The sequence below is a fragment of the Arachis ipaensis genome, chromosome B03 (genome assembly GCF_000816755.2).
Source record: "Arachis ipaensis cultivar K30076 chromosome B03, Araip1.1, whole genome shotgun sequence".
In the NCBI taxonomy this organism is placed as follows: Eukaryota; Viridiplantae; Streptophyta; class Magnoliopsida; order Fabales; family Fabaceae; genus Arachis; species Arachis ipaensis.
This window is the reverse complement of record NC_029787.2, coordinates 45,989,114-45,997,565: the sequence shown is the minus strand read 5'-3', so window position 1 is coordinate 45,997,565 and position 8,452 is coordinate 45,989,114.

The window sequence follows — 8,452 nt, the reverse complement described above, 5'->3', positions numbered from 1 at the left end:
GAAAACATGCAAGACACCAAACTTAGAATTCTTTAATGCTTAGACACTAAGAATTCAAGAATGCATATGAAAAATAAGAAAAGACACAAAACATGCAAATGTAAAGATCAAACAAGAAGACTTACCAAGAACAACTTGAAGATCATGAAGAATACTATGAATGCATGAATTTTTCGAAAAATGCAAGATGAATATGCAATTGACACCAAACTTTCAACTTGACTCAAGACTCAAACAAGAAACATGAAATATTTTTTTTTATTTTTATGATTTTATGATTTTTTTTGTATTTTCTTAAATTTTTTTTGAAAATCATTTTGAAAAAGAAAAATAAGGATTCCAAAATTTTTAATATGAATTCCAGGAATCTTATGCTCTTTAGTCTAAAGCTCCAATCAAAGGGTCAGGCATGGCTTAATAGCCAGCCAAGCTTTAGTATGTAACTCAGACATGACACACCTGACATGCCCTCTCCAAAAGAATTAGACATGGCTTTACAGCCAGCCAGGCTTCAACATGTTTCATGAAACACTAGAATTCATTCTTAAAAATTCTGAAGAAAAATATATTTTTGAAAACATTTTTATTTTAAAAGTTTTTTTTTTGAAAACAAAACAAAAAGAAAATTACCTAATCTGAGCAACAAGATGAACCGTCAGTTGTCCAAACTCGAACAATCCCCGGCAATGGCGCCAAAAACTTGGTGCATGAAATTGTGATCATCAATGGCGCCATCAACATGGTACGCTCAATTGTAATCTAAACTTTTTATCACAACTTCGCACAACTAACCAGCAAGTGCACTGGGTCGTCCAAGTAATAAACCTTACGCGAGTAAGGGTCGATCCCACGGAGATTGTTGGTATGAAGCAAGCTATGGTCATCTTGTAAATCTCAGTCAGGCGGATATAAAATAGTTATGGAGTTTTCTAAAACATATACTAAAATAAGGATAGAAGAAAAGGATAGAAATACTTATGTAAATCATTGGTGAGAATTTCAGATAAGCGCATAGAGATGCTTTCGTTCCTCTGAACCTCTGCTTTCCTGCTGCCTTCATCCAATCAATCCTACTCCTTTCCATGGCTGGCTTTATGTAAGGGCATCACCGTTGTCAATGGCTACATCCCATCCTCTTGTGAAAACGGTCCAAATGCTCTGTCACAGCACGGCTAATCATCTGAGGTTCTCGATCATGCTGGAATAGAATTCACCCTCCTTTTGCATCTGTCACTACGCCCAGCACTCGCGAGTTTGAAGCTCGTCACAGTCATTCAATCCCAAAATCCTACTCGGAATACCACAGACAAGGTTTAGACTTTCCGGATTCTCATGAATGCCGCCATCAATCTAGCTTATACCACAAAGATTCTAATTAAGAGATCTAAGAGATACTCATTCAATCTAAGGTAGAACGGAAGTGGTTGTCAGGTACGCATTCATAAGGAATAATGATGATTGTCACGTTCATCACATTCAGGTTGAAGTGCGAATGAATATCTTAGAAGCAGAATAAGTTGAATTGATAATAAAAACATCCCTAAAAGTAACTAGATCCTACTAAAATCATACTAAAAACAATGCCAAAAAGCGTATAAATTATCCGCTCATTAGTACACTACAAGAAAATTCAACAACCAATAATACGAGGTTAGGACATAAATCAACAGTACATATTCAGCCAGCAACATAAATTCAACATGAAAAACAAAATTCTATAATCTAAATCAAGAGAATGACAATAATACAAGGTTAGGACAGTTACTTACATCATCGGTTGGTAGAATGTGAGTTGCTTCGGAGGAGTGGGGAGTATTTCTTAGTCTACTACTTGAGGCATCCAAAGGAGAATTTTGCGCTGCTTGCACTAAGGCTGCTACCTCTTCGTCACTCATTCCATGATTGAGTTGGTGCAACATCACCTTTAATAGACCACAAACACCGTCCATCTTCTTTTTTAATGATAAGACACTATCGTTGTATTCAACCTTCACTTCGTGAACTCCTCATCCTTTCTAAGAGAGCTTCTTGTAACTGAAGTCCCATAACAATGAACTCGACCTGGTTGGTCCTTTTCTAGCACTGCTACAAATGCATCCTCATGATTTTCCCCTGCCTCTATGTGGCTTTGAAGTTCATTCTACCAAAAGTAACAAAAAAAATACAAAGTCACATTAACTTAATATAGATACAAATCTATCTAGCATTTATATTGTACAAATTTAAATACAAATACAAAACAACTCACAATTGTTGTTTGTGTTTTAGCATCAATTTCTTTTTCATTTTTACTTGTGCGAGTTGCTGTGAAAACTTCAGCCCTCGATGGCTCTTCATTGTTCTCTTTAGAAATAAAAAAAAGTTATTAAAAAATTTTAAGTAGTTCAAAATAAACCGCTAAGATATATTATTGTTGTTATGCACACATTTAAATTTCAATTAAATTAAATCACAATTCTTCACTGACAAGTGGGGTTGAGTATAGTAGGTCTATAATTTAAGTTTAATTCTTGAATTCTCAACTGATTCCAGAACATTGAATAATGACTTAATTACCTTTTTGTGTATAATAAAATAAAATTGTGACTCACTCAATTTCAATATGACTGCATTAATGCATTACATACAAACAGATGTAGTAGTAATTGTATTTAACTGAGTTGCTATGGCTAACACAGAGATTAGACCCTACATAGTACATAGTACTTACTCTACAAAGTAAAATACAAATAAGGATAAGGTATTCTTTGCAATTTGCAAACCAGCAAACTTTAGTACTGGTATACGAGTCCTCAATATTCAAAGAGGCAAATGCACTCAAGTGAAGGTAAATTTTAATACAATTGGGCATGGTGTTGATCAAGCAAACTAAAAACAAAGTGTATATGTTTGAATAACTTAAATTTTGTTGCAGTCTCAAACTAAAAGAAGTGAGAACTCACAGCTTAGAGCGGAAAATGAGAAGCTTAGAGTAGATAACATGAGGTTGGATCCTCATTCATCGAACTCTACCGTTCTTTTAGATCGAGGTTGTAACTTAAATATACCTGAAAAAAAATCTGCACACTGTAAGAATACTAGAACAAACACAATTGACATGATATTAAAAATTAAATCCAATACGGTTAAAATTTTTTCGAAAAAGAATGAAATGAAATATCAGAAAGATATGATCCTTCTCAGTGGTACATGCAAAAGCAATAGTAACCTTAATTAGTAGTTATTAACCAAAATCAAACCAAAGTTGACTCGTTAATTACACAAGTTAGTCAAATTAAAGGGGTTAAAAAAAGTTGGAAATGAAGAGGTAGCATTAGCGTGGAGCAGTGTTGATGATCTTGATCATCATAATCAGATTAAAAAAAAGTTCTGAAATCTGCACACATCTGAGCTGCAAAAGACTATGATCTGTGATAACAAGACTGAAATCAAATTAAATAGGTGTATTCTGTTATTTTCTAATCACTAATTTTGACTTTATGGTTAGATAGTGAGTGTAACCCAAAAAATAGTTAACTAGTGAAAAGGTTTCAACAAAAATGAGCAGCCACATGCTCGTTCAAATAATAAAAATTAGTCAGCCTGAGAGAAATAACAGGCCACAACAACAGTAAAAGAACAGAATTAGTAAACCCGAACTTACTAAATGGTGACATAATTTCTTCAAGTGACTGACATTCTCCTAAAATTCAAACTAGAAAAGATGAACTTACTCCTAAAGGTAAGCACGTATTCCGAGCTATCAAGGAGATCCCTCAATTTGCTTTCGCTTGAATTATCTCGGCTAGAAACTCCATGAGAGCCGCATTGACCTGAACTTGTTAATGAAACATCATTAGAAGCTGTAACAAAAATGAAGATGGCAGTTAATTCAAATAGAATTAAACCTATAAGTTATATTATATATAATTTACTGTGACAAGTGATTTATGAAAGGTAAATTAAAAAAATATTAAAATAGTATAAAAAGGAATAAATGATAGCTATTTTTCTATTTTCTAATATTGCTCATTAGTTAAAACAGCAAAAAACAGCAGAAATCATCCAATAAAAGGCAAGAACTAACCACTAATCAATTCAATAAAACAGCAGAAAATATTCAATAATCATCCAATAATCATCTATTTTACAAATTAAACCAGTAGCACAGCAAGAGCTAATCACTAATCAATTCAATAAAAAGTTAACAGCAGAAAACATTCAATAATCATCCAATTTTCTTGATTGATTTCTAAATGGAGCATTTTAAAAAGATGAAGATAGAGCACAACTGAGCACTAACCTTCGAGCAGCACGGCGAGCAGAACCGCGAGAGAAAGGCGAGAAGCTTTCCGAGCAGAACGGTGGGACAGACGACAAGCAAAACAGCAAGAGGACTGTCATTCAAGGACAAATCTGGTTGCGATCTTGATCGCGAAGGGTGGCGACGGTGAGATAGATGGCGGCGTGATGGAGGTTAAGGTTTTCTGAACCTTTCAACGAAAAGCCATTCAAAACCCTTTCAAAGCAGCGTCGAGGAAGACAACGACTACTGATGGTGACGGCGACGGCAAGCTCGAGGAAGACCACTATAATGAACGATGAAGATGACGATGACGGCGATGAAGGTTGGGTGCAATGAAGGCGATGAAGGCTGGGTGCGATGAAGGGCAGTGATGAAGATGACGATGAAGGCGATGAAGGCTGCTGGGTGCGATGAAGCTAAACGATGAAGATGATGATGAACGACGAAGGAAGGGTTCGAGAGTGAAGATGAAGCTGACGGCGCAGTTTAGGGTTTGGAAGTGAATTTTAGGGTTAAAAGTGAATTTGGTAACAATAAGAAACTAGTTTGTTTTTGTTATCATTTTTAGGGTTAAAATTTGAAAACTTACAAAAAAATGTTAAGTGTGGAAAAAAATAGGTGGGAAACTAAATTTTAGGGGAGGGAACTCTATCGGCACGTTATTTTACGGTGCCAAAATAAACACAGGATAGCCACGCTATTCAAGCGTGCTAGTTTCCCTCTATGGCCACGCTTTTTAAGCGTGACAAAAAAAGGCGTGGCCAAATTTGAAATCAGTGGCCACCCTCGTAAAAGCGTGCCGATTTCTCTCTATGGCCACGCTTTTTAAGAGTGACAATAAAAAAGCGTGGCCAAATTTCAAATAAATGGCCACCCTCGTAAAATATGGCCATGCTTTTCAAGAGTGGCAAAAAAAAGCGTGGCCAAATCATAAATCAGTGGCTACCCTCGCAAAAGCGTGGCCATTGACCACTTTTAGGCACGCTTTAAAACCGTGGCAAGAAAAAATTGTGCCGACAGGCCTTTTTTCTTGTAGTGACGCATCAGGTATCTTGAGATACAAACTAGGGATGTATTTAAAGCCCGATTTGCAGATTGTCATTTTGATGAATCAAAATTTCCAACATTAGGGGGGAGAGAATAAGCTTCCTAAAAAGGAACTTAATTGTAATGCATCATCCTTGATGCATTTAGATCCTCAATCTGGGAAATGTGAACTAGAAGTTCAAAAAATTATACATTTGCAAAGAATAGTAAATGAATTGCCTGATACATTTTCCGATACAAAGAGAATAACCAAATCTTATATACCAACGGAAAATGTCCCAATTCGAATTGATGTCCCAGTCGGACAAATTGCCACTGAAACAAATTCACGCCAGAAGCGTGGTAGGCCTGTCGGTTCCAAAGACAAAAATCCTCGAAAAATAAAAGAGATAAATTCTATTCCTGTTGAAAAAGGCATAGTAAAGACACCTATAGTTGTCCAAAATTCTGATATAGTTTTAACGCCAGAAGACGTTCAGGTACCTGAAAATTGTAAAAATGACGAGATCTCGATAAATTATGTCTTTACAGGAGAGAAATGGGACCGAAATAAGACAATTGTCAATGAAATATTTGCATATAATGTGGCATTAAATATCATGCATGAAAGTAAGGACCTTGAGCCAAGATCAGTCGAAGAATGTCGACAAAGAAATGATTGGCCAAAATGGGAAGAAGTCATGAAGGCTGAGTTAGACTCACTTGCAAAATGTGAAGTCTTTGGACCTGTAGTCCGTACACCAGAAGATGTAAAACCTGTTGGATACAGGTGGGTATTTGTGAGAAAATGAAATGAGAAAAATAAATTTGTACACTACAAAGCTCGACTTGTAGCACAAGGTTTTGCACAAAGGCCCGGTATAGATTATGAAGAAACATATTCCCCTGTAGTGGATGCAATAACATTGCGTTATTTGGCCAATTTATCCGCATATCATAAACTACATATGCATTTAATGGATGTGGTAATAGCCTATTTATACGGATCATTAGATCGTGATATCTATATAAAAGTCCCTGAAGGACTAAAGATATCTAAACCATCCAATGAATAAGTTGGGGATACCTTTTTTTACTTACCGGATCCAACGATTCGAGGTCTGCCTGTCCGGTGTCGGTCCCTCAAAATCTTTCAATATGGCGACACCCCGCTTTCCTTTTCTTTCTGAGTGCCACCTGAAAAGCGGGATGTAGCTCAAGCGATGGGGCCCCCCTCACCGCTCCCCATCTTTACTTCAATTGCCTACGCTAGGACGGAGCTGCTGTCGAGTGAGGATTGGCCGAGGGGGTGTAGCTGGGTACAAAGAAGCCAGTGAAAGAGGAGTAGTCAGGGTACGACGCATAACCAGAAAGTCTGTGGTATCTTTAGCCAATGTCTATGATTCTAGAACAAAAGAATTCAACTAAAGTAGAGGATAGGATGCAGCAGAGGTTGTACTTTCTCTTCCCAGGTATGAGCAGGGGGAAAAGCAATTCTAGCATCAGCATGGATTGACATATTCACAGGGATTATACTCAGTTAAATTGCAAAGACCTTTATATGGTCTGAAGCAATCTGGACGAATGTGGTATAATCGTCTTACTGAGTATCTGGCCAAAAACGGATTCAAGAATGATGATATCTGCCCATGTGTTTCAATAAAGAAATCTGCATCAGGGTTCATTATAATTGCTGTATACATTGATGATTTAAATATCATTGGAACTCCTGAAGAGATTCTAACAATTATAAAAACTCTAAAAGAAGGGTTTGAGATGAAAGATCTTGGAAAGATTAAATTTTGTCTCGGCCTGCAGATCGAGCATACAAAAAATGGGATATTTATTCATCAAACAATGTATACATAAAAGATCTTGAAAAGATTTTATATGGATAAGTCACATCCATTAAGTACCCCAATGGTCGTAAGGTCTTTGAATGTGGAAAATGATCAATTCCATCCTAAAAAAGAAAATGAAGATATCCTTCGTCCTGAAAGTACCATATCTTAGTGCCATTGGAGCGCTAATGTATCTTCCTAATAATACACGACCCGATATATCATTTTCTGTGAATTTACTAGCAAGATATAGTTCCTCTCCAACCAGAAGATATTGGAGTGGAATCAAACAAATCTTTTGATATCTTCATAGAACGGTTGACATAGGATTATTTTATCCATATGGATCCAAGTCACAACTAGTTGCCTATGCAGATGCTGGATACTTGTCTGATCCACAAAAAGGGAGATCTCAAATAGGATACTTGTTCACATATGGTGGTACAGCTATATCATGGAGGTCCACGAAACATACGATAGCAGCAACCTCCTCTAATCATGCTGAAATACTAGCGATTCATGAAGCTAGTCGCGAGTATTTTTGGCTGAGGAGTTTGATTCAATATATTATGTCATCATGTAGACTGATTGATCATAAGATAGCTCTAATTGTTCTGTTTGAAGATAATACATCATGCATTGCTCAACTTAAAGGTGGATACATCAAAGGTGATAGAACAAAGCATATTTCTCCCAAATTCTTCTTCACTCATGATCTTCAAAATAAAGGGACAATTGATATCCAACAGATCCGTTCAAGTGTCAATCTGGCAGATTTATTCACAAAGTCACTCCCAAAATCCTCCTTTGAAAGGTTGGTACATGAGATTGGGATTCGCCGATTTCGAGACATTAAATGATGTTGACAAGAGGGGGAGACTGTACTCTTTTTTTCTTGGTCAGGTTTTTTTTCAATGGATTTTTCTTGACAAAGTTTTTAATGAGGCAGTCCCTATCACAAAGGATATTGTACTCTTTTTCCTTCACTAAGGTTTTTTTCCCACTGGATTTTTCTTTAGTAAGATTTTAACGAGGCAATAATCCTAAATGGTCATTCAAAGGAGAGTGTTGTGATAAGAGCTTATGTGGATGACATTGATTATATGGGCGGTTGACTTTTCCTATGAAAGAATGAGGCTCCCAAGCCAAACTGAACTTTAATAAAAGTTGAAAATAAGAATCTCATACATGTATAAATAAGGACACATATACGAGGCATGAGACACAGCAATAAAAAATCAATTCTCTCCTTTTCTTTACGTTACAATTTTACTAAATACTTCTCTCTTTATATATATAT